This window comes from Canis aureus, chromosome 8, assembly GCF_053574225.1.
Source record: "Canis aureus isolate CA01 chromosome 8, VMU_Caureus_v.1.0, whole genome shotgun sequence".
NCBI lineage: Eukaryota > Metazoa > Chordata > Mammalia > Carnivora > Canidae > Canis > Canis aureus.
In genome coordinates, this window is record NC_135618.1 from 38,653,794 (window position 1) to 38,662,843 (window position 9,050).

General features: G+C 50.1%; 1 pseudogene; it reads left to right on the forward strand.

Moving 5' to 3' along the window:
- The first annotated feature begins 8,125 nt into the window (after window positions 1–8,125).
- On the forward strand, window positions 8,126–8,768 carry LOC144319200 (eukaryotic translation initiation factor 6 pseudogene; annotated as a pseudogene).
- Window positions 8,769–9,050: the final 282 nt, after the last annotated feature.

Consider the following 9,050-nt stretch of genomic DNA (forward strand, 5'->3'; position numbering starts at 1 on the left):
CTGTGGTTAATGTTCCTAGAGAGAATCAATTCAAAATTTGCTGATCACACAAACAGCGGGGGGGGGGGGGTCCCCATAGCATCTAATAATTCACAAAGTAATTTGTTCAAGATTAACACCGTTTCCTTTGAGAGCTCATATGGCTTTTACCCATAATGTATGCAGTGTAGATAAGAACTTTATCCACTTTTTATTCTGTTTCTTGAAAAAAATCTATTCCAAGCATTTAAGAAAGTTTACCCAGGAAAATATTAACCTGACAGGTGGATCAGAACAACACCGCGAAGCACAAAATATTAAGTTGTATTTACACCATGTGCTGTTTCTAGTGGTAAAATCATATAATATTTCTATTTCAGACGGAAGGAGAGCGTGAGGTGAAACGCCAACACCCGTGAGCGAGCTCATCTTCACCCAGTCAGACGAGTGGCAAGAAAAGCAAGAAGCTGTAAAGGTGTTGGTTGGTCTCGCGGCCACCAGCAGCCATGGGGCTGGGAGGGAAATGCTGAGTGAGTGCCGGTGATGAGTGACTCCACGGGCTTCTGGTTTAGGATTCGTAGCTGTGAGCCTGAGATGCTGGAACACCTTTTTTAAAAAACCAAGCACTAAAAAAATAAAAAATAAAAAATAAAAATAAAAAAAAATCCAAGCACACATTTAACAAAGAAAATGACAGATATTTTACTAATCCAGAACCCCAGCAATTGAAAGTCATCTGCCCTCGTTTGAACCTCAGTCAATAATCTCTCAAATCGACGTCATTTTTATTTTAAGAATTTGGCCTTGATTTTCTTTGCATGGAGGGTTCGGGGGGAGGGGGGAGACAGTAAAAGTCTTAAGGCCGTAATGATCAAGTTCTCAGGGGAACTGGTAATTCTTGGTGGAGTTGGAGCCTACGACAGCTGTGTGTCCTTGGGCAGGTTGCTTGGCTTCTCTGTGCCTTAGCCTGTCCACTAGGAAAGGGGTGCACAGAACCTAGTCACAGAGTTCTTTTGAAGAGGCCGTGGGCAGGTTCCCGGCATCAAACGCTGCTGCGATCAGTTCTCATTAGCTGCTCGTGAATACTTTTATTAGTGTGAAAATGTGGGTGTGAAAGCGAACACACCAGCCCCGGGAGAGGAGTGGGGACGGCGTGTGGTAGGGCCTGGGTGGCAGGGGAGGGGCCTGACTGACCTCTGCTGACTGGTTTCCTCGCGGCCTGTTCCTCCCTAACACTAAATGTCACCCCATTGTTCACGTTGACATGGTTGCTTGTACGTGACATGAATTCCACATCAATGAAGAGAAATCTTGGCTGGGGAAAAAAAAAAAAAAACTTGGAACATGTATCTTCTCCACCTTGAATCCTCCAGAGGCTTCCTGAAGCCAACCCAGACCCCCTGCACCTCCCACCCACAAATGGGCCACCTGCGTGTGCACCCTGTGCCCAGGGAGGGAGCCCCAGAGAAGCCCAGGGGACCCGGGCATGAAAGAATTGGAGATTAAAAGTCTTCTGAGTGGACATCATGGCCAGGGGGCGGATGCGGACATTTTTTTAAACTTGGAGTAATTTGGCAGAAAGACACCATAGGTCTTTCAGTTCCCAGAGCTAGAGTTGCCAGATTTAGCAAATAAAAATACAGGACATCTGTTAAATTTCAGATAAACAATGAATTATTTTTGTATGTGTCCCAAATATCGCCTGGGACATACTTATACTACAAACTTCTGTGCCCTGTATTTTATCTGACTACCTACCCTGGCGCAGGGCTTCACCTCGACAAGGCTTGGGAGGACACGGCCCTGCATCCCTTCCTAGCCTAGCCTCTTCCCACATTGTCTCCAACTCTGCAGGCCCTCGTCCTGGGGCTGGGGGGGGGGCAGATTTCTAGTTCTGAGAACAGTTAAGCTCTTTCCTGCCCCAGGGCCTTTGCACTGAGCCTCCTATATTCCTGGAACCCTCCTCCTCCCCATGTGTGGCTCCTCATCCTCACCAATGAGGGTCACCTTAAATGTCCTGCGCTAAAGAGGCGTCTCCTGGCCAATTTGATTCTGTCCTGGGTCTCCCTGTTATTTTGTATCTCAGCCCCCTATTCATAATTCCTTCAGAGCACACATCCCATTCGTAATCATTTTGTCCATTGACTCTTTATTTTTTATCTATGTATCACTCACTGCCCCCCACGTGGACAGCAGCCGCACTGATTCTCCTGGTTCTCCACGCTCCGTCTTGCACGCACTCACCCAAGAAATGCACAGTTGCCCTGTGTGCCAGGCACCGCTGCAGGTGTGTTGAGAGAGCAGAGTCCCTGCCTATCGTGGAAGCGGACCTGAAGGTTTGTGCAAGGCCCTGCTTCCAGCCGCCGTCACTCGTCACTCGAGGCGGTTGCTCATGCGGGAGGCGGGAGGGGCAAAGGCGAGTCCCCAGGGGCGTGGGCATCCCTCCTCCGGGATGTGCCCCAGCCCCTCTGGGCACCTACGCCTGTGTCCCCAGGGCCGCGGTCACAAGGCCGCACAGCCTGGGAAGGCTCCAACAGCAGAAATTTATCCTCCGGAGCCACAGAAGCCAGATGCCTTAAATCAGGGTGTCAGCAGACCTCCCCCCACGAGAGGCTCTAGGGCAGAGTCCTCCCTCCTTGTTCTAGCTTAGGGTGCTGCGGGCCGAGCTTGGCCTTCCTGGGGAGGCGGCCGCATCCTCCCACTGTGTTCCCGCAGCCGCGCAGTGCTCCCCACTCTGCGTGTCTGCATCTGCACGCAGCCTCCCTGGAGGACACCTGCCATCGGGTGGAGAGCCCACCCGAATCCACCATGACCTCGTGGGAGTCACATCCACGCGGTCCCACTCTGAGGGGCTCGCTGGACGTGGATTTCGTGGTAGGATGCCACTCGACCCGGTGCGCTGGTATTTTTGTTAAAGCTTTATTTTTTTATTTTTTATTTTTTTTCTGTTAAAGCTTTAAACCTAATTCGCTGCCAGAAGCGTCCTCCCCGGGTGGCCTAAACGAAGCCTTGTACCAACAGTCCTGATCGGAGCCGCAGAGCGACCCCAGGACCCGCCACCTCAAGTGTTAGCTCTTCATTTAGAGCGAGGCTACAGAGGCTCAGGAGGCTGTCATTGGTCTCCAGGCCTCTAGTAAACGACGAAGGAAGACACAGGTTCAGGCCAAATCTTTGGTCTCTCCAGCCACCTCCCTGGGTCTCCGGCAGCCAGGCCCCTGCCCCCAAGGTGTGCCATGGGGGTCGCACACCTGTCCACCCTCAAGCGGGCTGCCCTGAGCTCGTGGCTGGGCTGCCAGGACCCTGGCAGAGCTGCTGCCCCAGGTCAAGGAAAGGGCCCCAGGACCCTGGCACGCCCTATGTGGGGCCTTCCCCAGAGTTCTGATCTCTGAAAGTGCCCCTGACACCAAGGTACAGGACTTACTCCTCCTGATTCTGGTCCCATTAAAAGGGGTTCACATCTTGTCTACAGGCCCCTGGATTGTGTTAACCATCTGTGAGATGTATTAGGTTCTATTGCATTCTTTTTTTTTTTAAGATTTTATTTATTTATTTGAGAGAGAGAGAGTGCATGCACACGAGCAAGGAGGAGGAGCAGAGGGAGAAGGAGAAGCAGGCTCCCCACTGAGCAGGGAGCCCGATGCAGAACTCCATCCTAGGACCCTGAGATCACAACCTGAGCCGAAGGCAGACAACCCTCTGAGCCACTCGGACGCCCCTCTAACATATTCTTTAAATTAAATTATTTTCTAATCATATTTTCCAAGCCACCTAGGACCTTCCAACATGAATCCACCGTAGGAGAGACACCTAAGGACACTGTTCCTGGGAGCCTCCTGTTTGCTAAAGGCTGAATGTCACCTGCATTCTTAGCTTCAAAAAAAAAAACCCCACAAACAAACAAACAAACAAACAAAAAACCTTTCTTCCCTCACCCACATTGAACTCCCTGTAGAATAACACAGATTCTGTCTGAGACAGCTTCCCTGTGAGAGAGCTCACCTTTATTGTGCGAAGGTCACAGCACTGTGTGCGCACACCATGGGCCAGGCTGCCGGGCCACAATGAGGACCAGCAGCCAGCGATCTGTTGGCATCAGAGTGGCCTAGGCCGGCTTCCAATCCAAAATTCCAAAGGACAATCTATAGATGTAAAAAAGCTGGAGATGCCAACGTGTAGTAGCACAAAATTTATATATAATTTGCATAAACTGCACAGACTGAATTTGGTCTCAGACTTTTATAAATACTGCTTATTATTTCCTTTAAATAGCTTTGGTTTTTTCCCTCATGTACCCTCTCTCTCATGGATCCAACATCCCTGCCCCGTTCCAGGATCTACAGAAAAGGTGCAAAGAGGCCAGCGTGAGAAGAGAGAGTGGTGCTGACTCCAGAGAAAATGCCCCACACCCGCATGCACGCGCATGAGCACACAGAAACACCTAGAAGCACACGCATATACATGCATAAACACCTGCACATGCACACACATGCACTCACATAAACACATGCACACACATAAATACCTCTACATGCATATGCATAAACACCTGCAAGGGCACACTTCACGCAGCCCAGAACTTCCACCTTCAGAATGGGGTGTTCACGCACTTAGTAACACCTGGTGGATGGGTACTATGGGAGTGATGGTCTTGACGGTCTGTTTTTTTTTTTTTTTTAAGATTTTATTTATTTATTCATGAGAGACACACAGAGAGAGGCAGAGACACAGGCAGAGGGAGAAGCAGGCTCCCCACTGAGCACGGAGCCCGATGCGGGACTCTATCCCTGGATCCCGGGACCACGACCTGGGCTGAAGGCAGACGCTCAAACCACTGAGCCACGCAGGTGCCTCTCATCCAGTTTTTTTTTTTAAAGAATCAATCTCAAATTATTCAGCATTCAAATTCCAGACTCATTCCCATTTTTAAAAAATGCTTCTTTTCCCAGGTGTGGTCTGTTGGTTGTCATTATTCCCAGATTTTGTATCTGTGAAATTGCCTGCTTGATAAAATTGATCTGCGACCCCAAAAAAGCAGACACTTCAATGGGCATTCCCAGATATATGCAGAACAGCCAACACATCGAGGCTCCACCCTCCCAGGGCAAAGAGGTCAGATCAGTGCCACCTTTTCTCTCATTTGCGTGTTTTTGTGGACGATTGTTTGAAATGGCGTTCAGGAGCAGGAGGTTAGGGAGGCCGCTGCGGGCTCTGGAGAAGGTGCCTAGTTACATAAGCTTCGTGCAGGTACGAGTTCACCTGCTTGGGCTGGGAGTTCCGTGGAGTGGAACACGGAGTGTCCACACGTCCACTGTCTGGATTAAATAACGCGTCTTTAAGGTAAACAGGTCACCTATTGATCAGCTGATGACAACGTTGATTCCTGCCTGTATTCCACTCCCACCCCCAAGAGATGCCTCGGTGTTGGCTAAGTCAGGGCTCCAGGTGACTTCCTGGACGTAGGAACAGGAGTAGCAAGGATGGGCCACGTCCCTGACGTACCCGGGATGGACAGTCCATCACACTCCTTACCGTGTGGGGAATGAGCACAGAGCACGATCAGAGCCAAGTATGGAAACAAGCAATTCCTCATGATCGATTAAAAACAGATTTCCTGGGATCCCTGGGTGGCGCAGCAGTTTAGCGCCTGCCTTTGGCCCAGGGCTGGGTCCTGGAGACCTGGGATCGAGTCCCACGTCGGGTTCCCGGTGCATGGAGCCTGCTTCTCCCTCTGCCTGTGTCTCTGCTATTCTCTCTCTCTGTGTGACTATCATAAATAAATAAGAATTTTAAAAAATTAAAAATAAATAAAAAATAAAAAAAATAAAAACAGATTTCCTTTTTCTATTGATTAGCCCAGCTCCTCCCATGAGTCAAACGCTCACGCCGCTCAGTATGTTGAGACAGAAAGAGGAGGAAGGCACTGTTCAATTGAGGGACAAGCTGGGGGCACCCGGGGCGCCAGGCAGGGGCCCATGTGGGACACTGTGCCATACACATGCCCCTTGCTTGCACCAATAAACTGACGCTCCTGGGACTCGCACAGACTTGAAAATCGAGGAGACGAGATCTGTGGGTAACAATTACTGTACCGGCGTGCAGGAAACCCCCGGCTAGCCAGGATAGCCCTTCCTGTTACTTTTCTGTCCTCATTTTCCATCTCCTAAAGCCATGCTTCTTCAACCTTAATGTGCAGACGAGTTCCCCCCCAGGGGTCTGGTTGATTAGCAGGAAGATTCTGATTCAGGATACCCCTCGGGGAGGCTGAGGTCCCCCAGTCCCCACTCGCTCCCCATCCAGGCCAGTGCCTACACCAGCAAACCCCTTTGCCCTGAAATGCACGTGTATCCGTTTTCTCTCACTTGCACCCAAAAGATCCCAAGCACAACGTCCAGGGACATCAGCTGGTTCTCTGAGAGGGACCCTCAATGGTGCCTCTTGTCCTGTGCCTTTGCTCAAGCCCTCCTCTCTCCTCCTGAGGCTCATGGCCTCTCCTCCAGGAAGCCTTCCCACCCTGCCTGCTTCCTGCCCTCCCCTGGAATCTCAGGAGCAGACTGAGGAGCAGGCCCCAGGGCAGTGGTTCTCAACCTTGGCTGCAGACTAGGATCACCCGGGAGCTTTGAAACGGGAGCTTTGAAACCACCTCGTGCCCAGGCCACACCCCAGACCCATCGAACCGGAATTTCTATGGGTGGGATCCAACATCCCTTACTTAAGAACCAGGTCACAGGCTTGTGCTGTGTCCAATATTTATAAAGTTTCAATAGCATCTGATTGGCTTTCTGAACCTGTGGGTGAAGTTCAATGTGAAAGTTCACTACGCCAGATGTTATTCAGCTTTAAAAAGGAACCAGGATCCTACACCTGGTACAACATGGTTTCCACATGCCTGAACCCAGAGGAACACAATATTGTCCTTAGCCACACGCGGGTCACAGCACACGCCCCTCCTGAAGCCCAGGCTTAGTGCTCACGACTGAAGGGTAAGGGAGGGCCTCCAGGGGGAACTGGGGTACACTGCTGGTGAGTTGGGTGCCACAGCAGACTGCCCAGACTGCTGCCAACGGGGCAGCACTGGGGTTGGTGGGAGTCCCATCTCCTGTAGGACCTGCGTCCCCGATGCTCCAGCTATGAGGGGTGCACACTGTGAAAGTTTGATGGTGTTTATTGCTCATTGACTAGGCCAACGACATTTAAAAACCACCATGAGGGGTGCCTGGCTGCCTTGGTCGGCTAGGCCTCTGACTCGTGATTTCAGCGCAGGTCATGATCTCAGGGTCCTGGGATCGAGCCCCGGCGACACACTCCCTGCTCAGCTGGGCCTCTGCATGAGGGTTCTCTTTCCAACACTCCCCTCACTTGCTTGCATGCACTCACTCACTCACTCTCTCTCTCTCTCAAATAAATAAATACATCTTTTAAAAACAAAATAAAAATAAATAAACACTAGAATGAAATTATTAGCAAAACAAACGTGCTTGGATAGAATTGACCTTTGGCTGAAGAGCTTTTAAAATCTGGCTACGGTGGAGGTGAGCAGATCTTAATTTGGTACAGTCAACACTCGCTCCATGTCCCACGTCACCCACCTCCTCCTCCCATAAAAAAAACTGCTCCCTTCTGTTGGCCTTAGAGTTGGTGTCATCATAGGTCTGTTTCCTCCAGAAGGCACGAGTTGACGTGTCTATTTATGCATGACAAAGTCTGGAGACATAGGAAAGATATTTTGCTTCCTTGGATGTTTTCTTTAGGAAGTTGTACCCAAAATTTCTCCAGCAAATCATCCTTCATAATTTATTGGCCAGAATAGCAGCAACTACCCACACATTAGCCAGTCACACAAAAGAATGGGACTGCCATGATAGCTCCGTAGGGTCATACTAAGCCTAGGAAGGTGAATGCTGTGGCTAACCTTTTAAGTTTTTATTAGGAAGAAGAAAGGTAAAGAAGAATGCATATTAGCTAGGTACCAGCAGTGTTTGCTACAGTGTGTATGTTGGTGACTGGAATTTTTTTTTAGAAGATTTTATTTATTTGAGAGGGAAGAGGAGAGGAGAGAGAGGGGAAACAGAAATGGAGGAGAGGGGCAGAGAGAGAGGGAGAAGCAGTCTTCCCATTGAGCAGCCTTCCCCCGCCCCAGCCCCGCCCCATGCAGGGAAAAAAAAAAAAAAACAGAAACAGAGAAACAGAAGAAATCCTGGCTGACGTGCTCAAGGTGGAAGTCTTTAGACAGACCGTGGCTGACCAGGTGCTAGTAGGCAGCTACTCTGTGTTCAGCAATCAGGGAGGGCTGGTACATCCCAAGACTTCAATTGAAGACCAAGACGAGCTGTCCTCTCTTCTTCAGGTTCCCCTGTGGCAGGCACTGTGAACCGAGGCAGCGAGGTGATTGCCGCTGGGATGGTGGTGAGTGACTGGTTTGCCTTCTGTGGCCTGGACACAACCAGCACAGAGCTGTCAGTGGTGGAGAGTGTCTTCAAGCTGAACGAAGCCCAGCCAAGCACCATCGCTACCAGCATGCGGGATTCGCTCATTGACAGCCTCACCTGAGTCACCTTCCATGCTGTTCTGTGGGCTCCTGGCGCTGGACTTGGAATCTCTCTGTGCCCCACCCAATCTGTTTTGGATGCTGGCAGGGAGTTGGCAGAGAGCTCACTGTGACTGAGTGGCTGGATGCCCAGCTCTTCACCTGTGCCCATCTCCTGAACCTGCAGTTACTGCAAAAATCTGCCATATTGTGCTGTCAGGCCTTAAAGGCTCCTGACTTGTTTCCTGCACTAACTACCCCCATTAAAGGGCAGCTGCCTCTGGCTATTCTTGGGAAAACAAAAACAAAAACAAAAAAAACCCTTTTTCTTTTTTTGAACGGTTTTTATTGATTTTAGGGGGGACCTCTCTATTTCCTGGATCTGAATGCCTGTTTCCCTTCCCAGATTAGGAAAGTTTTCAGCTATGATTTGTTCAAATACATATTCTGGCCCTCTGGCCCTTTCGGCGCCCTCGGGAACACCAATTAAACGTAGGTTTTTCTTCCTCAGGCTGTCGTTTATTTCCCTTAATCTATCTTCCTGTTC